The following is a 21,002-nucleotide window of genomic DNA, read 5'->3' as shown; positions in this document are numbered from 1 at the left end:
CCAAGGCAGGTGGATCACCTGAGGTCAGGAGTTCAAGACCAGCCTGTCCAACATTGTGAAACCCCATCTCTACTAAAATACAGAAATTAGCCGGGCATGATGTTGGGTGCCTGTAATCCCAGCTACTCGGGAGGCTGAGACGGGAGAATCACTTGAGCCGGGGAGACGGCGGTTGCAGTGAGCCAAGATCGTACCACTGCACTCCAGCCTGGGCAGCTAAGCGACACTCCGTCTCAAAAAAAAAAAAGTTTTTAATTAGCTGGCCTTGGTGGTACACACTTCTAGTTCCAGCTACTCAGGAGGCTGAGGTGGGACTGCTGAGGTGGTCTGAGGTTCATTTGAACCTGGAAGGTCGAGGCTGCAGTAAGCTGTGTTCATGCTACTGCACTCCAGCCTGGGCAAGAGAGTGAGACCCGGTCTCAAATAAATAAAATAAAAAAAAAAAAAAATTACGAGTATTTTAAACTTCATATTATAAAAATTAAGAGCATTTTTTAGATCTAATGAAAGCAACAAAGTTCATTTAGTTTTAATGGAAAGGAAAAATACAGAAGGAAGAAAAGTTTGGTGAGCTCCTAAGAGGATCAAGAAAAGGAATACAATTCAAGGGGGAAAAAAAAAACCTTCCATTTTAAACCATGTTATTATTTTAATCCTAGATCATTCAGGAAGCTATGCTGGCTGAAACTGGAATTTATTAAGAAGATTACACTTTCACCTGCAGTTCACATCAAGTCATTTCCATCCGTGTTCCATGATTACATCTTTAAATAGGTTTTAATGATCCCCCTTCTCAATTCAATCTCAAAAGCCAGAAACTGCCACATAAAGAAGTAGATACAGGCTGGCCACGGTGGCTCACGCCTGTAATCTCAGCACTTTGGGAGGCCGAGGCTGGCGGATCACCTGAGGTCAGGAGTTCGAGACCAGCCTGCCCAACATAGTGAAACCCTGTCTCTACTAAAAATACAAAAATTAGCTGGGCATGGTGGCAGGCGCCTGTAATTTCAGCTACTAAGGAGGCTGAGGCAGGAGAATCGCTTGAACCTAGGAGGTGGAGGTTGCAGTAAGCTGAGATCGCACCATTGTACTCTAGCCTAGGTGACAGAGTGAGACTCCATCTCAAAAAAAAAAAAAAAAAAAAAAGAAGAAGAAGAAGTTTACACAGCTACTTCTGCTGGGGCAGGAGCCTGGAATCAATCTTCGTTAAATTCTTGGGGCTTCCCTAAATGGTTCTGGGGTCTTATGTAATGCCAAACCTTGGAAAGGTGTTGAGGAGGATCGTTTATCCTCACAGGTTATCACTGAGGTACATTGTTCACTGGCATTTTTAGATTGGTAGGCTCTCTGTGGCTTCTGCGCCATGCTTGGGACACAGAAATTTCTTACAATACATGTCAACACGGGCCTTGCATTCCTAGTCCCCACATTCATTAAGCAGCTATTCCTCTGTGAGCCCTTACTAAGAATCTGTGAGAAGTCAGGTCCAGTTCCCCAGCTGACATTTCTCCCCTTCACCCAGCAACCCAAGGGACATCTCTTTATAATCTGATGAGAGCCCCATTCTCCTTCAAACCCAATTCTCCTTAAAGTGCTTGGGCTTTTAGAAAAGAGATTGGGCTGGGCGCGGTGGCTCATGCCTGTAATCTCAGCACTTTGGAAGGCCGAGGCGGGAGGTTCACCTGAGGTCAGGAGTTTGAGACCAGCCTGGGCAACAGGGTGAAACTCTGTCTCTACTAAAAACACAAAAATTAGCTACGCCTGGTGGTGTGTGCCTATAATCCCAACTACCCAGGAGGCTGATGCAGGAGAGAATTGCTGGAACCCGGGAGGCAGAGGCTGTGGTGAGCCGAGATTGCGCCACTGTACTCCAGCCTGGGAGACAGAGCAAGACCCTGTCTCAAAAAAAAAAAAAAAAGAAAAAAAGAAAAGAAAAGAAAAAGAAAGCTCAGGCCGGGCACAGTGGCTCACACCTGTAATCCCAGCACTTTGGGAGGCCGAGGTGGGTGGATCACTTGAGGTCAGGAGTTCAAGACTAGCCTGGCCAACATGGCGAAACCCTGTCTCTAATAAAAATACAAAAATTAGCCAGGCACAGTGGTAGGTGCCTGTAATCCCAGTTACTTGGGAGGCTGAGGCAGGAGAATCACTTGAGCCTAGGAGGCGGAGGTTGCAGTAAGCCGAGACCATGCCATTGCACTCCAGCCTCCCAGAGCGAGACTCTGTCATTAAAAAAAAAAAGAAAAGAAAAGAAAGCTCAAATATCCTGCAAGCTAATCTGCTTTCAGCTGGGTCACATACTTCCTAGAAGGTAATAAAACACAGAGCCTGCTACTTGCTAGAAAGGGAGAAAGAAAGGGTAAAATACAGGGAGGAGAAAAGCCTAATATTTAAAAATATTATCTGCAAATTGGCAAAGATTTTTTAAACAGGACAAAAAAAGTGCTAACCATTGAAGGAACAAATGATAAATTGGACTTGATTGAAATGAATAACTGCTCTTCCTCCTGCTTTGGCCATGTAAAACATATCTCCTTCCTTGGCCGGGTGCAGTGGCTCACGCCTGTAATCCCAGCACTTTGGGAGGCCGAGGCGGGCGGATCATGAGGTCAGGAGATCAAGACCATCCTGGCTAACACGATGAAACCCGGTCTCTACTAAAAATATAAAAATTAGCTGGGCGTGGTGGTGGGCGCCTGTAGTCCCAGCTACTCAGGAGGCTGAAGCAGGAGAATGGTGTGAACCCGGGAGGCGGAGGTTGCAGTGAGCCGAGATCTCACCACTGCACTCCAGCCTGGGCGACAGAGCGAGACTCCGTCTCAAAAAAAAAAGAAAACACACACACACACACTACCTCCTTCCTCTTCACCTTCCACCATGATCGTAAGTTTCCTGAGGCCTCCCCAGTTGTGCTTCCTGTACAGTGTACAGAACTGTGAGCCAATTAAACCTTCTTTCTTCATAAATTAAAAGAAAGAACTGCTATTTAACAAAATACACTATTTAACAAAAGAGAGTGAAAAGGCAAGACAGAGAGGGAGATGTTTCAAATACATATATCCAAGGAAGGATCTGTATCCAGAATACAAAAATGAAAGTGAAGATAATCCAATCAAAACGACTTAAAACCAATGCTTCATATTTCTACACTTGATCTTAGCCAAAAGGCTGAGAAGCAAACTATTTCAACACACAACAACATGGAAGACTTACAAACACAACGTTGAGTTAAAGAAGCCAGACAGGCCAGGCGCAGTGGCTCATGCCTGCAATCCCAGCACTTTGGGAGGCCGAGGCAGGCAAATCACCTGAGGTCGGGAGTTCAAGACCAGCCTGACCAACATGGAGAAACCCCATCTCTACTAAAAATATAAAATTAGCTGTGCGTGGTGGCACATGCCTGTAATCCCGGCTACGAGAGAGGCTGAGGCAGGAGAATCGCTTGAACCCGGGAGGCAGAGGTTGTGGTGAGCCAAGATCATGCCATTGCACTCCAGCCTGGGCAACAAGAGCAAAATTCTGTCTCAAAAAAAAGCCAGACATAAGAGTACATACTGTACATACTGTATGATTCCGTTCATATAAAATTCTAAAAGAGGGAAAATTAAGCTTTGGTCAGGATAGTGGTTACTTTTGAGATGAGCAGTGACTGGGAGGACACATGATGAGAAGGGCTTCTGGGGGATTGGTCACTACTCATCCATGTTGTTAACTGGAATTCTGAGCACATATGTAGGTTTTTTTCGTTTTTTTGTTTGTTTGTTTGTTTGTTTTTTGAGACAGAGTCTTGCTCTGTCGCCCAGGCTGGAGTGCCGTGGCAAGATCTCGGCTCACTGCAACCACTGCATCCTGGGTTCAAGTGATTCTCCTGCCTCAGCCTCCTGAGTAGCTAGGATTACAGGCGTGCACCACCATACCCGGCTGATTTTTGTATCTTTAGTAGAGACGGGGTTTCACCACATTGATCCGGCTGTTACCGAGCTCCTGACCTCGTGATCCACGTGCCTCGGCCTCCCAAAATGCTGGGATTACAGGCATGAGCCACTGCGCCGGGCCACATATGTAGGTTTTTATGAAATGTGGCGGCCTGCCACTCACTGGGAAACTTGCTCCATCCCTACATCAGCTGGAAGTGAGAGACAGCAATTGGTTTCAGTCTCCTTACCAAACTTCGCTTGATTCCCAATCCCACCCTCCTCCAAGCAAATTGCAAATAAATTTTTTCTTTTCTTTCTTTTCTCATTCTCCAGATTCTCAATTCACACCTCCAACTAAACAGGAAATGCTGACTTCATTGCTTTTAAAAAATCAAATATGCTTTTTATAGAAAAGTCAATCAACAAAGAACAAACAAAGCAACAAGAACCCCAAAATCCCACATCCAGGAGTAACCAGAGTTAACAATTGGTGAAGTTTATTTTTATTTTTTTTGAGATGGAGTCTCACTCTGTCACCCAGGCTGGAGTGCAGTGGTGCGATCTCAGGTCACTGCAACCTCTGCCTCCCAGGTTAAAGCGATTGTCCTACCTCGGCCTCCCAAGTAGCTGGGACTACAGGCGTGCGCCATCAAGCCTGGCTACTTTTTTTGTATTTTTAGTAGAGACGGGGTTTCACCATGTTGGCCAGGTTGGTTTCAAACTCCTGACCTCAGGTGATCTGCCCTCCTTGGCCTCCCATTTTGGGATTACAGGCATGAGCCACTGTGCCCGGCCTTGGTGAAGTTTCTATTGGATATAATCTTTTTTTTTTCTTTTTTTACATCTGTGTTCATGATCTTATAGGATATATTCTAACATATATGTATTATTTTATATATATATATATATTTTTAGTATATATATAGGATATATTCTAATAGCCAGAAGGATATAGATGAGTGGATGGATCATAGCTGTATGGGGGAAAATTTTATTAAAAAATTAAGATGGGCATGGTGGTTCATGCCTGTAATTCCAGCACTTTGGGAGTCTGGGCAGGAGGATTGCTTGAGTCCAGGAGTTTGCCAGCCTGGGCAACATAGCATAAACCAAAAAGTATTTGAGACAAGTCACAATCAATTTAGACGTTTATTTTGCTAAGGTTAAGGACATGCCATAATATAACCTCAGGAGGTCCTGAGAACATGTGCCCAAGGTGGTTGAGCTACACAACTTGGTTTTATACATTTTAGGGAGACATAAGACATCAATCAATACATGTAAGATGTACATTGGTTGGGTCCAGAAAGGCAGGACAAGTCGAAGGTCCAGGTCATAGATGGATTCAAAGATTTCCTGATTGGTAATTCCTTGAAAGAGTTTATCTAAAGACCTGGAATCAATAGATGGGAGTGTCTGGGTTATGATAAGGGGTTATGGAGACCAAGGTTTTTATTATGCAGATGAAGCCTCCAGGTAGCAGGCTTCAGAGATAATAGACTATAAATGTTTCTTATTAGACTTAAAGAGGTGCCATACTCTTAGTTAATTGTCTCCTGGATGGGCGGGAGAAGATCTAGAAAGGGTAGAGGATTCACTACAGTATGTAGATTGTCCCCACAAGAAGCAGCTTTGCAGGGCCATGCCATTTCAAAATATGTCAAATAAATATATTGGTGGGGAAATACTTTGATTTCTTTTAGAGCCTGCTATCTGTCATGTTGGTATCTTATTGCTATAAAGAGTCTGCTTTGTCAGTCTTAAGGCCTCTGTTGTTGTTTTTCTTTTTTTTTTTCTTTTTTCTTTTTTTTTTGAGACAGAGTCTTGCTTTGTTGCCCAGGCTGGAGTGCAGTGGAGTGATCTCCACTCACTGCAAGCTCCACCTCCCGGGTTCACGCCATTCTCCTGCCTCAGCCTCTGGAGTAGCTGGAACTACAGGTGCCCACCACCACGCCCGGCTAATTTTTTGTATTTTTAGTAGAGACAGGGTTTCACTATGTTAGCCAGGATGGTCTCGATCTCCTGACCTCGTGATGCACCTGCCTCGGCCTCCCAAAGTGCTGGGATTACAGGCGTGAGCCACCGCAGGCATGGCTGGTGGGTGCCTGTAATCCCAGCTACTCAGGAGGCTGAGGCAGGAGAATGGCATGAACCCAGGAGGTGGAGTTTGCAGTGAGTGGAGATCACGCCACTGCACTCTCAGACTGGGTGACAGTGTGAGACTCCGTCTCAAAAAAAAAAAAGCCAGGCATGGTGGCATATGCCTGTAGTCCCAGCTACTTGGGAGACTGAGTTGGGAGGATCACTTAAGCCCAGAAGGCCAAGGCTGCAGTGAGCTGAGATTGAGTCACTGCACTCCAGCCTGGGTAACAGACCAAGACCCTGTCTAAAAAGAGTGGGAAAATTATATGAACAGATAATGCACACAGAATGAAACACAAAAGAGCCAATAAACATATGAAAAGATGGTAAATCTTACTAGTAATCAGGAAAATTAAAAGTAGAATGACACAGAGTAAAGGAGATGGGACTTATTCTCACTTCAAAGCAATTTGATTGGTAATATTTCACAACCATCATATTGGCAAAATTAATTTTTTTTTTTTTTTTGAGACAGAGTTTCGCTCTCGTTGCCCAGGCTGGAATGCAATGGCACAATCTTGGCTCACTGCAACCTCTGCCTCCCAGGTTCAAACGATTCTCCTGCCTCAGCTTCCCGGGTAGCTGGGATTACAGGCATGCGCCACCACACCCAGCTAATTTTGTATTTTTAGTAGAGATGGGGTTTCTCCATATTGGTCAGGCTGGTCTCATACTCCTGACCTCAGATGATCCACCCGCCTTGGCCTCCCAAAGTGCTGGGATTACAGGCATGAGCCACTGTGCCTAGCCTAATTTTTTTTTTTTTTTTTTTTTTTGAGACAGGGTCTCACTCTGTCACCCAGGCTGAAGCGCAGCGGCACGATCTTGGCTCACTGCAACCTCCGCCTCCCCTGTTCAAGCAATTCTCCTGCCTCAGCCTCCTGAGTAGCTGGGACTACAGACGCGTGCTACCATGCCTGGCTAATTTTCATATTTTTTGGTGGATACAGGGTTTCCCTGTGTTGGCTTGGCTGGTCTCAAACTCCTGGCCTCAAGTGATCCACCCGCCTTGGCCTCCCAAAGCTCTGGGATTACAGACGCGATCCACTGAGCCCAGTCAAAATTAATAAAATTAGACCGGGCGCGGTGGCTCAAGCCTGTAATCCCAGCACTTTGGGAGGCCGAGGCGGGCGGATCATGAGGTCAGGAGATCGAGACTATCCTGGCTAACATGGTGAAACCCCGTCTTTACTAAAAATACAAAAAACTAGCCGGGCGTGGTGGCGGGCGCCTGTAGTCTCAGCTACTTGGGAGGCTGAGGCGGGAGAATGGCGTGAACCCGGGAGGCGGAGCTTGCAGTGAGCCGAGATCACGCCACTGCACTCCAGCCTGGGAGACACAGCGAGACTCCGTTTCAAAAAAAAAAAAAAAAAAAATTAATAAAATTAAAAAAAAATTAATTAACTCTGGTAATACCAAGTATTTGTGAGAAAGTGAAGAAAAGGGAACTCAGATGTTAATGTTGGGAGTATAAATTGGTACAACCATTCTGGAGATTAATTCAGCAATACCTAGTAAAATTAGATCCATGGCAAGATAAATTAAAACACATGTCCAGAAAAAGACTTATAAGAATGTTCATAGCTGTTGTATTATCCACTGCTACATAACAAATTACCCCAAAACTTAGCAGCTTAAAACAACAAATATTTATATTATCTCACAGTTTCTGTGGATCCAGACATGACTGAGCTGAATACCTGTGCTTCAAGGTGTCTCGGGGTTGCAATCAAGGCATCATCTGGGATTATGGGCTGATCTGAAGGCATGAAGGGGTGGATCTACAAGGCCATACATACCAGGGGGCGGGAATCATTTGGGGCCACTTTGAAGGTTGCCTACCACACAGCTTTATTCATAACAGCGCCAAACTGGAAACAGCTTAGATGTCCATCAATATGAGAACAGATAAACAAACTATGGTATATTCATATAACAAAATACTATCCAATAGTATAAAGGTTGAATGGGCCAGACACAGTGGCTCACGCCTGTAATCCCAGCACTTTGGGAGGCCAAGGTAGGTGATTCGCTTGAGTCCAGGGGTTTGAGACCAGCCTGGGTGACACGACGAAACCTCGCCTCTACAAAAAATACAAAAATTAGCCAGGCGTCATGAGGCGCATTTGTAGGCCCAGCTACTTGGGAGGCTGAGGCAGGACGATCATTCAAGCCCAGGAGATGGAGGTTGCAGTGAGCCAAGATCGCACCACTATACTTCAAGCCTGGGTGACAGAGCAAGACCCTGTCTCAAAGAAAAAAAAAAAAAAAAAAAAGACTGAGAACAAGAAGTTTACACTAAATAAATAATACATAGTATATGATTCGATTTATATGAAGTTCTATAACAGACAAAACTGCTAATTTCTTGTGGGAAAAAAATCAGAATAGTGGTTGCCCACAGTGTCTGGGGGCTGGAGGCGGAGGCTGGATAATTTTTCTTTTTTTGATACAGAATTTTGCTCTGTCACCCAGGTTGTAGTGCAGTGGCACAAACACCTCATTGCAGCCTCAAGCTCCTCAGATCAAGCAGGCCTCCCACCTCAGCCTCTTGAGTAGCTAGGACTACAGGCATACTCCACCATACCCCAATAATTCTTTTTTTTTTTTTTTTTGGCCAGGCATGGTGACTCACGCCTGTAATCCCAGCACTCTGGGCAACCGAGGCGGGCAGATCACCTGAGGTCAGGAACTCAAGACCAGCCTGGCCAACACAGTGAAACCCGTCTCTATTAAAAAAAATACAAAAATTAGCCAGGCATGATGGTGTACGCCTGTAATCCCAGTTACTTGGGAGGCTGAGGCACAAGAATTGCTTGAACCTGGGAGATGGAGGTTGCAGTGAGCCGAGATTGCATCACTGCACTCCAGCCTGGGCAACAGAGCTAGACTCTGTCTTTAAAAAAACAATTATTATTATTATTATTATTATTATTGTAGAGGCAAAGTCTCACTATGTTTCTCAGCCTGGCCTCTAACTCCTGGGCTCAAACAATCCTCCCACCTCGCCTCCCAAAGTGGTGGGATTACAGGCATGAGCCACCATGCCTGGCTAGGGATGGATGATTGAGAAGAGGTGTGAAATAACTTTCTGGGTTGATGTTAATGTTCTGTGTCTTGATAGGGGTTTGGTAAATTCAGGTACATTTATTCAAGTTCACTGAATCAATCACCACTTAAGATTTGTGCTTTTTTTTTTTTTTTTTTTTTTTTTGAGATGGAGTCTCACTCTGTTGTCCAGGCCAGTGTGTGCAGTGGTGTGATCTTGGCTCACTGCAACCTCTGCCTCCCGGTTTCAAGCCATTCTCCTGCCTCAGCCTCCCGAGTAGCTGGGATTACGGTGCCCACCACCACGCCTGGGTAATTTTTGTATTTTTAGTAGAGACAGGGGTTTCACCATGTTGGCCAGGCTGGTCTCGAACTCCTGACCTCAGGTGATCTGCCTACCTCGGCCTCCCAAAGTGCTGGGATTACAGGTGTGAGCCACTGTGCCCTGCCTCAACTTTCAATATAAGGAGTCTAAGGCTTAAGATTAAATAGTTTAACAAATATTGTATATGCTAGTAGATCCAAAAGGTCTAACAGCAGAGCTCACACTCTTGACCACTCTGCTTTAGAGTTTGTTGTTTTTGTTTTGTTTTGTTTTGAGACAGGGTCTCACTCTGTCACCCACGCTGGAGTGCAGTGGCACGATGTTGGCTCACTGCAACCTCTGCCTCCTGGGTTCAAGCAGTTCTCATGCCTCAGCCTTCCAAGTAGCTGGGATCACAGGCACATGCCACCACGCCTGATCTGCTTTAGATATTGTCTGTCACCTCATTAGCCTTGTGGATTGGTGTCTGAACCCTGTAGAGAAAGAGGTTTCAGGCAGAATATGAGGAGCTGATTTTACAAGGGACGCTATAAGGCACAGGGGGACAAAAGTGGAGGAGGTGGAACTTCTATACAGAAGACGGCGTAATTCTAGCAGCTCAAACATTGAAAGCAGGAAGAGATATAACCCTTGACAAAATGCTGGTGTTTAGTGAGTGTTGGCCTCTGTTGTGAGTTGAATTGTGCGCTGCAAAAAGACAGGTTGGAATCCTAACCCCCTCTCTGTCTTTACCTGTGAATGTGACCTTATTTGGACACAGGGCCTTTGCAGATGTAATCAAGTTAAGATGAGGTCAAACTGGATACTCCTCTCTCTTGCCCTTACATGTTGTTAGGTAATTCAGGGGATAGATGAGATGACCCAAATCCTTGGCCTATAACCTCTGCAGATTCCTGAAAGAGGTATGTCTCAAAAAAAAAAAAAAAGAAAGAAAGAAAAGAAAAGAAAAGAAAAAATAAAAGAAAAATCATTTGGCTAGTTCTCTTAGTTATATAAATTGAAGGCAAGAAGGCACTCTCAGGCAAGGAATAACTGTAATTTTTTCTTTTGTTTTCTTTTTATTTTTGAGACAGAGTCTCGCTCTGTTGCCCAGGCTAGAGTGCAGTGGCGTGATGTTGGCTCACTGCAACCTCTGCCTCCTGGGTTCAAGCGATCCTTCCATCTCAGCCTCCTGAGTAGTCGAGATTACAGGTATGAGTCACCTTACCTGGCCCTTTTTCCTTTGTATAGCAATTTTCAGAGTTCTGGAGAGTCTTGGGGAGAGAGTGGGTGAATTTGCATAAGAAAGCAAGAGGATTTCTGAGAAGGAAGGGGCCAAGAATCCAATCTCTTCTTCCATAAGACATAAAGTTTTGAAAATCTGTTGGGGTGGCAATAAAGGACACTAGTGGTCTCAAAGAAGAAATTACCTTAGGCCGAGTGCAGTTACTCACATCTGTAATCCCAGCATTTTGGGAGGCCGAGGTGGGAGGACATAGTGAAACTCCATCTCAAAAAAAGAAAAGAAAGAAGGAAAAGAGGCAAGGCGAGGGCTGAGGTGGGAGGACATAGTGAAACTCCATCTCAAAAAAAACAAGAAGGAAAGAGGCGCAGCGTGGCGAGAGAGGCCGAGGTAGGCAGATCACTTGAGGCCAGGAGTTCGAGACCAGCCTGGCAAACATGGCAAAACCCCATCTCTACTAAAAATACGAAAATTAGGCAGCCATGGTAGCACAAGCCAGTAGTCCCAGCTACTCGGGAAGCTGAGGCAGGAGAATCGCTTGAACCCAGGAGGCAGAGGTTGCAGTGAGCCAAGACTGTGCCACTGCACTCCAGCTTGGGTGACAGAGTGAGAGTCTGTCTGAAAGAAAGAGAGAGAGAAGAAAGAGAGAAAAATAAAGAAAGAAAGAAAAAGAAAGAAAAGAAAAGAAGGCAGAAAAGAAAAGAAAAGATTACCTTGAAGGCAGCAAGAATCTGGGCTAATTATCTGAGCTCAACACTAGAGCCTAAGGGCTCTTGGGGGGTTGGGATGTTTCTGTTTAAAGCACCAGGACAGAACCTGGCAGGTACAGTGGTGTATTTTGAGGATCAACAACAGCTGAGCATGAAGAATTAACTTAAAGAGCTGTAACCTTGGTATTCTAAACCCTTGCACTGTGCAGGACCTGTAGGAAAAGCAGCAGTGCTAGTGGAATGACTGGACTTTCTCACAAGACTTTATAAACTCTGTATAGAGTTTATAAATAAGACTCATTATCCTGGAATGAATAAGTACCTACAGTTCTTTACCAAGTTAAGAGGAATAGAGGCCTCAAAAGGAAAACAACTTCCTATTAATAAAAGCCAACGCATGCTTAAACAATTAATAGGAAAAAGGAGACAAACAGCCATTATTTATATTCTTAAGTGGTGACACTGATCAAAATTTCACTCAATTAATATTATTAAGTGCCTATATGCATCAGGCATTGTACCAGACTCTAGAACTATGGTGGTGTGCAAAAGAGACATGATTCCTGTGCTCTTTGAACTTACTATCTTGTAGGGAAGACAGACATCAAACAGACTGGATGAAAACTTGGTTTCTTATTAGCTGATTCAGTTCATGTGGCCCAAACATGGTCCCCCAAACTCCAACTTTATATCCTTATCAGTTCTGTACCTGTAGCTAGCTAACTGGAGTGTGTCTGAGTCCTCTTCCAAATTCTTAGGGAAGAGAAGATGATTTCCTCAGCTTACGTTGGGTGTCTACCCTGGTCCATTCAGCTGTAGCCTGGGAATGAGGTAACAACGAAGGCCCGTTACCCACTCAGTGGGGTTATGCGAAGGCTCTGTGAGAAGTGAATATAGGGGAGGGCAATTGAAAACAATGGACCTGCTATCTAACCCAGCTCTACATACTGGATTTCACAATGTGTCTCAAGTAACTACAATGACTTATCACAATCAATAACCAATAACATTTAATAATATCGTCTTTTCCATGAGCAAGTTAATCTTTTCTTCCCAAGAAAAAATTAAAGCTCCAGGCCGGGCACAGTGCTCACATCTGTAATCCCAGCACTTTGGGAGGCCGAGGCAGGTGGATCACTTGAGGCCAGGAGATCAAGACTAGCCTGGGCAACATGGTGAAACCCCGTCTCTACTAAAAATACAAAAATTAGCCAGGTGTGCTGGTGCACACATGTAGTCCCAGCTACTCAGGAGGCTGAGGCACGAGAATTGCTTGAACTCGGGAGGTGGAGGTTGCAGTGAGCCGAGATGGCACCAAGATCGTGCCACTGCACTCCAGCCTGAGTGACAGAGCGAGACTCTGTCTCAGAAAAGAAAAGAAAAGAAAGAAAGAGAGAAAGAAAGAAAGAAAGAAAGAAAGAAAGAAAAAGAAAGAAAGAAAGAAAGAAAGAAAAGAAAAGAAAAGAAAATGAAAGCTCCAAATGTATCCAGGCATCTTATCTCTCATCTGGTTGCCTGATGGTGGCCTAAATTCCTAATTCTGTTGCTATGGTGTGGGCTATCTTCCACCACTGCTGTTTTGTTTGGCCTTGGGAAGTTCTTAGGAAGGGGAGAGGCCTAGCTCTTGCTGAGATAAAGCTGAGGGTTGCCTTGGTTTTCCCCACCCTGAGATGTGTCAGATAGCAACATCCACAAACTGGCAGATATCTCCCTAAGCACAAAAGAGATCATTAGGCCCCTTTCCATGATCTTTGCCCAGCCACCAAACCTCCACGAAATATTGAGAGACATTCACTATCATATTTCAGATAGTAAGCAGAGGTATTGGCATCACCATATTATGTGTGCCTATAACAGGCTGTTGAGCTACAATAAATATTAATTGTGTTGAGGAAAAACATTGCAATGCAGGATCAGGAAGATCTTCAAATCTTAACCCAGGAAGAGGAGCTAAAGCATATATGCACCACAGGGAGCCTAAAAAGAATGAATCTTTCCAGCTCAAGGTCTAAACTAGAGACTGGCCAGCAGGGTGCGGTGGCTCACATCTGTAATCCCAGCACTTTGGGAGGCTGAGGCAGGCAGGTCACTTGAGGTCAGGAGTTTGAGATCAGCCTGGCCAACACGGTGAAATCCCATCTCTACTGAAAATACAAAAATCAGTTGGGCGTGGTGGTGGACACCTGTAATCCCAGCTACTCAGGAGGCTGAGGCAGGAGAATCTCTTTAACCTGGGAGGCGGAGGTTGCAGTGAGCTGAGATTGCACCACTGTACTCTATTGCCTGGGCAATAGAGAGAGACTCAGACTCAAATAAATAAATAAATAAAAAGATTTTAAAAAATAGAGACTGGACAATTGAGCTCCTTGGTACTTCCCTCTGGGCTCATAACCTGGGTTCTGTCCCTCTTGATTGTACTACCCAGACTATGGTGGTAGGAGGCATAGAGAAAACCAAACCCAAATAACAGAGCTCCTTTTCATAAGGCTTAGAGCAGTGGTTCTCAACCAGGAGGGATTTTGTCCCCTTCCTCCTATGCCCAGAGGACATTTGGCAATGCTTGGAGGCATTTTCTGTTGTCACAACTCTGTGTGTGTGTGTGTGTGTGTGTGTGTGTGTTGCAGGGGGTGCTATTGGCATCTACTTGGTAGAGGCCAGAGATGCTGCTAAACACCCTGTAATGCACAGGGAAGCCCCACAACAAAAATATCAATAGTATTGAGGTTGAGAAAGCTTGGCTTAGAGGGCTTAGAGAAGAACATGCCTTACTCTCACCCCTCAATTCCAGGCTTCCAATCTTTTGGACTCCCTTGAAGTTCCCACTTAGTCTGCTCAGTGAAGAATGATGGTCTAGAGGTGGACATTTCTACTCCTCCACCTGCACAGGAGGAAAGGCACAATCCAACAAGTTAGAGAACGATGTCCAAGCAAGGGGAAGGCCAAGATTGCCAATAGAGATATGCCAATGAGCTTCAAATCGGTGACATGAAAAAAAAGAAAGAAAATACAGATATGCCAAAATAGAGATCCCCATAGCAACAGCTTTTTAACTCTCAGTTATTACCTGATAAAGCTCTACTGCCAAGAAAGTGGTTCAATTATGCGTCCTCAAACCCTATCACAATACCTCCATTTTGACAGCAGATGGGAATAAGGAAAACTTGAATTCTTAAAAAAACAATTTAGGTCTCACTATGTTGCCCAGGCTGGTCTTGAGATCCTGAGCTCAAAGGATCCTCCCTTTTCATCCTCCCAAAGTGCTGGGATTACAGGCATGAGCCACCGCACCTAACCAAGTTGAACTCTTCCTACTAACCCAAGTAAGTTCAAGCTTCCAAAGTTTGCCTCCACTTAGTCCCAGCTACTCAGGAGGCTGAGGCAGGAGAATGGCGTGGAACCTGGGAGGTGGAGCTTGCAGTGAGCCCAGATCGCCCCACTGCACTCCAGCCTGAGCGACAAAGTGAGACTCCGTCTCAAAAAAATAAAATAAAATAAAATAAAAAATAAAAAAATTAGCCCAGCATGGTGGTGTACACCTATAATCCCAGCTACTCAGGAGGCTGAGGCACAAGAATTGCTTGAACCTGGGAGGTGGAGGTTGCAGTGAGCCGAGATCGCACCACTGCACTCCAGCCTGGGTGGCAGAGTGAGACTCTGTCTCAAAAAAATAAAGCAAGAAAAAGGTACAATGTAATGGTGAAAGAAATGGAGAAAATGTTTACATTTTGGACTGAGAATCAGTAGGTTGCTGATATATACAGGCTTCCAGAATCAAAGATGAGTTCACAGCTCCACAGAGCTATTGATTGGGGCAGAGCTTCTTACACACAATGCTATCAAACAAAAAAGAAGGCTGGTGTTTAATTTCATTTGGACAAATTTGTCAAGAGAGTGAAAAAGACACCTCAAAGTCCGCATGAAGAGTCCCTGCTCAATCCTTTGAGAATAATTATCACCAAGTCCTTCTTCTAAACATTAAAACCAAAAATGTTTGAAGAACTGCTGGCCGAAAATTTTCAAAATCTGTTAAACATTACAAAACCACACATCTTTTTCTGAGCTCCTGTGAGTTCAAGCATTGGGACTAGGGCTAACCCTCTATCCTAGGTTCCCATATCAAGTTGAAAAATTAATAAGTTTAAGGAATAAATGAACCTTATTATTTTCCAAATATCCAACAAATATTTGCTGAGGTCCATAGGAGAAATAACAGTTATTTATTTATTGTTATTTTTTTTGAGACAGAGTCTCACTCTGTTGCCCAGGCTGGAGTGCGGTGGTGCGATCTCAGTTCACTGCAACCTCTGCCTCCCGGGTTCAAGTGATTCTCCTGCCTCAGCCTCCTGAGTAGCTGGGATTACAGGCACACGCCACCACACCCGGCTAATTTTGTATTTTTAGTAGAGCAGGGTTTCATCATGTTAGCCAGGCTGGTCTGGAACTCTCGACCTCAGGTGATCAGCCCACCTCAGCCCTCCCGAAATGCTGGGATTATAGGCCTGAGCCACCGTGGCTGGCAAGTGTAAGGCTTACTTGTGAAGGCAGCTTCTGTAACCAATAGGTTATATTATTGTTTCCAACAAGAAGTCTGCTATCATCCTTATTATTATTCTATACAGAAAGTGTCTTTTTTCACAAACTGCTTTCAAATTTTTCTCTTTATCATTGATTTTAGGCAATTTGATTATGCCATGCTGTTATATGTAAAATGTTTATTTAGAAACAGAATGCTTGCTCCCTGGTGCTGCAAAGAAATAGCACTTGAACATAAATTTAATTTTCTTAGCAAGGCAATTTTTACTTAGCAAGGCAAAATTTTCAACAAATTTGAAAAAATTTCAGCCATTAGTTCTTTAAATAATTTTATGATCCCTTCTATCTTTCTGGGACTCCAATAACATGTATATTAGGCCCCATGAAATTGTCTCACAGCTCACTGATGCTCTGTTTATTTTTTTCAGCCTTTCTTCTCTGGGTGTTTCACTTTCAATAGTTTCTATTACTAGGTCTTCAAGTTCACAATCTTTTTTACTGCAACATATAATTTTCTGTTAATTTCCCCAGTATATTTTTCATCTCAGACAATTAATTTTTCATCTCTAGAAGTTCAGTTTGGGTCTTTAAAAAATATATTCCATGTTTCTCCTTTAACATGCTCACTCTTTGACTGGACATGGTGGCTCACACCTGTAGTCCCAGCACTTTGGGAGGCTGAGGCGGGCGGATCACCTGACAATAGGGGTTTGAGTCCAGCCTGGCCAATATGGTGAAACCCTGTCTCTACTAAAAATAGAAAAATTAGGTGGGCGTGGTGGTGGGCACCTGTAATCCCAGCTACTCAGGAGGCTGAGATGGGAGGATCACTTGAACTTGGGAGGCGGAGGTTGCAGTGAGCCGAGATCATGCCATTGCACTCCAGCCTGGGCAATAGAGTAAGACTCCATCTCAAAAACAAAAACAAAAACAAAAAAACACCTCACTCCTCTTCTACTTTTTTCAACATGTAAAATATATTTATAACAGCTATTTAAATACTTTTTTTAAGGTGTCATTTCTTGGTCTGTTTATATTGATTGGTTTTTCTGGAGTATTGGTTGCATTTTCCTGCTATTGTGCATGCCTGATAATTTTTTTTTTTTTTTTTTTTTTTTGAGACAGAGTTTTGCTCTTGTTGCCCAGGCTGGAGTACAGTGGCACGATCAGCTCACTGCAACTTCCACCTCCCAGGTTCAAGTGATTATCCTGCTTTAGCCTCCCAAGTAGCTGGGATTACAGGCACCTGCCACTACACCCGGCTAATTTTTTGTATTTTTAGTAGAGACGGGGTTTCATCATGTTGGTCTGACTGGTCTCAAACTCCTGACCTCAGGTGATCCACCTGCCTAGGCCTCCCAAAGTGCTGGGATTACAGGGATGAGACACTGTGCCCGCCCAATTTGTTGTTTTTTGAGACAGGGTTTCATTCTGTTGCCCAGGCTGGTCTTGAATTCCTGGCTCAAGCAATCCTCCCATCTCAGCCTCCTGAGTAGCTGAGATTATAGGTATGCACTACCACACCCAGCTGCCTGATACTTTTTATTTAATTATTATATTTTATTTTATTATTACTCTTATTTTTGAGACAGAGTCTCGCTCTGTAGCCCAGGCTGGAGTACAGTGGCGCCATCTCGGCTCACTGCAAGCTCTGCCTCCTGGGTTCACGCCATTCTCCCACCTCAGCCTCCCGAGTAGCTGGGACTACAGGCGCCCACCACCATGCCCGGCTAACTTTTTGTATTTTTAGTAGAGACAGGGTTTCACCATGTTAGCCAGGATGGTCTCGATCTTCTGACCTTGTGATCCGCCTGCCTCAGCCTCCCAAAGTGCTGGGATTACAGGTGTGAGCCACCGCGCCTGGCCCTAATTATTATATTTTATTTTATTTTAATTAATTAATTAATTAATTTTTTTTTTTTTGAGACAGAGTCTCACTCTGTCACCCAGGCTGGAGTGCAGTGGCTGGATCTCGGTTCACTGCAAGCTCTGCCTCCCGGGTTTACGCCATTCTCCTGCCTCAGCCTCCCGAGTAGCTGGGACTACAGGCACCCGCCACCTCGCTTGGCTAGTTTTTTTGTATTTTTTAGTAGAGACGGAGTTTCACCGTGTTAGCCAGGATGGTCTGGATCTCCTGACCTCGTGATCCGCCCGTCTCGGCCTCCCAAAGTGCTGGGATTACAGGCTTGAGCCACCGCGCCTGGCCAATTATTATATTTTAAAGGTGTCAAGGGCTGACTTTCAACAGCTCACGACAAGAGAGCTGCTCTGCTACATATATAAAACCCCAACCCAGACTTGATAATTTTTAAAAAAATGTTTATTCATTCAAAGACTCTCACATCATTTTTCTTACTTTTTTTGCCCTCTAGTTATATTGGCTTTGAGTTCTTTTTTTTTTATTTTTTATTTTTTTTGAGACAGAGTCTTGCTCTGTTGCCCAGGCTGGAGTGCAGTGGCAGGATCTCGGCTCACTGCAACCTCCGCATCCTGGGTTCAAGCGATTCTCTTGCCTTAGCCTCCGGAGTAGCTGGGATTACAGGTGCCTGCCACCACGCCCGGCTAATTTTTTGTATTTTTAGTAGAGTTGGAGTTTCACCATGTTGGCCAGGATGGTCTTGATCTCCTGACCTTGTGATCCACCCGCCTCAACCTCCTAAAGTGCTGGGATTACAGGTGTGAGCCACCGCGCCCGGCTCCAGACCTGATAATCTTTTTTTTTTTTTTTTTTTTGAGACGGAGTCTCGCTCTGTCGCCCAGGCTGGAGTGCAGTGACGCAATCTTGGCTCACTGCAAGCTCCACCTCCGGGGTTCACGCCATTCTCCTGCCTCAGCCTCCCCAGTAGCTGGGACTACAGGCGCCCGCCACCATGCCCAGCTAATTTGTTTTGTATTTTTAGTAGAGTCGAGGTTTCACCTGTGTTAGCCAGGATGGTCTCGATCTCCTGACGTCATGATCCGCCCACCTTGGCCTCCCAAAGTGCTGGGATTACAGGTGTGAGCCACCGCGCCCGGCCAGACCTGATAATTTTTTACTGGACACCAGACATGAATTTTATGAATTTTATGAATTTTACCATGTTGGGTTCTGGCTTTTAGTTATTTTTATTCCTTTAAATTATTTTGAGCTTGTTTTTGGATACCATTAAGTACTTTAAAACAATTTATCCATTTGAGCCTTGTTTTCAAGCATTGTAGATGGACCAGAGTAGTCTTTAGGACTAATTTTGCCTTACTGCTGAAGCAATACCTCCTCTGAGTACTTTTCCTGATGCCCCATGTTATTACAAGGTTTTTCTACTCTGACTCTTGGAAATAATAATTATCCCAGCTCTGCATCACCCCCAATAATTTTTATCAATTTTTTTCAGGGATCTTTTTCCTCTGCCTTGGATAAGATCCTCATACACATGTGCTGATCAGTACACTGCTGGAGACTCCGTGCAGGTCTTTGGAGCTCTTCCTCTGTTCAGCTCTCTACTTTCCATGCAGTTCTTCCTTCTTTGGTATTCTACTTTATGAATTCTAGCAATTGTGGCTTCTCTGAATCCTTAGCTCCATCTCCTCAACTTAGGGAGCTCCATTAAGATTTCCCCTTGGCCAGGTGTGGTGTCTCACGCCTGTTATCCCAGCACTTTGGGAGGCTGAGGTGGAAGTGGGAAGATCATTTGAACCCAGGAGTTCTAGACCAGCCTGGGCAACATTGGGAGACCCTGTCTCTGCAAAGAAAAAAAAAAGCCAGATATGGTGGCACACACTTTTGTAATCTCAGCTACTCAGGAGGCTGAGGCAGGAGGATTGCTTGAGCCCAGGCTTAAGGCTTAAGCCTTGAGTTGAGGCTGCAGTGAACCATGATTTCGCCACTGCACTCCAGCCTGGGTGACAGAGCAAAACCCTGTCTTACAAAATAAAAATAAAAAGGATTCCCCCTATCTGCACTGTGGCCTGTAAACTCTCTCCAAGGGTAAGCAGGGCCAATCATAGAACTACTTCACTTGTGGCCGGGCAGGGTGGCTCACGCCTATAGTCCCAGCACTTTGGGAGGCCGTAGGCGAGCAGATCACGAGGTCACGACTTTGAGACCAGCCTGGCCAACATGGTGAAACCCTGTCTCTACTAAAAATACAAAAATTAGCCGGGCGCAGTCACAAGTGCCTGTAATCCTAGCTAGTTGGGAGGCTACGGTAGGAGAATCGTTTGAACCCGAGAGGCAGAGGTTGCAGTGAGCTGAGATTGTGCCACTGCACTCCAGCCTGGGCGACAGGGTAAGACTCCATCTCAAAAAAAAAAAAAAAAAAAAAAAAAGCAGCACTCAAGCCTTATGGTGTAGTTTATTTATTTATTTAGTTGTTGTTGTTGTTGTTGTTTGAGACAAAGTCTCACCCTGTTGCCCAGGCTGGAGTGCAGTGGCGCAATCTCGGCTCACTGCAACCTCCACCTCCGGGGTTGAAGCGATTCTCCTGCCTCAGCCTCCTGAGTAGCTGGGATTACAGGCGCTTGCCACCACGTCTGGGTAATTGTTTTTTTTGAGACGGAATTTCGTTCTTGTTGCTCAGGCTGGAGTGCAATGGTGTAATCTCCACTCACCGCAACCTCCATCTCCCAGGTTCAAGTGATTCTCCTGCCTCAGCCTCCCTAGTAGCTGGGATTACAGATATGTGCCACCACATCCAGCTAATTTTGTATTTTTAGTAGAGACAAGGTTTCCCCATGTTGGTCAGGCTGGTCTCGAACTCCCGACCTCAGGTGATCTGCCCGCCCTGGCCTCCCAAAGTGCTGGGATTATAGGCATGAGCCACCACGCCTGGCCCGGCTAATTTTTCTATTTTTAGTGGAGACAGGGTTTCGCTGTGTTGGCCAGGCTGGTGGCGAACTTGTGACCTCAGGTGATCCACTCATCTCAGTCTCCCAAAGTGCCAGGATTACAGGTGTGAGCCACGGTGCCCGGCTTTTATGGTGTGGTTTAGATCTATGTAAGCAACATCATAGAGATCTGGCAGCAAGAAGCACAAACTCATCTAATTCCAGAACAGATTTCAGGACTGGTCTCTGAGAAGGAGGGGGACAGGTAAGAGAAAGGCTGAGCCCACAGTTCAATGCATAGA

At 44.8% G+C, this 21,002-nt stretch overlaps 1 pseudogene; it reads right to left on the bottom strand.

The window, feature by feature from the left end:
• Positions 1-3,036: 3,036 nt before the first annotated feature.
• On the bottom strand, positions 3,037-3,180 carry LOC123571541 (U2 spliceosomal RNA; annotated as a pseudogene).
• Positions 3,181-21,002: the final 17,822 nt, after the last annotated feature.

This window comes from Macaca fascicularis, chromosome X (genome assembly GCF_037993035.2).
Source record: "Macaca fascicularis isolate 582-1 chromosome X, T2T-MFA8v1.1".
In the NCBI taxonomy this organism is placed as follows: Eukaryota; Metazoa; Chordata; class Mammalia; order Primates; family Cercopithecidae; genus Macaca; species Macaca fascicularis.
Note: the sequence above shows the minus strand (reverse complement) of the source record. Positions and strands in the feature narration are given on the sequence as shown.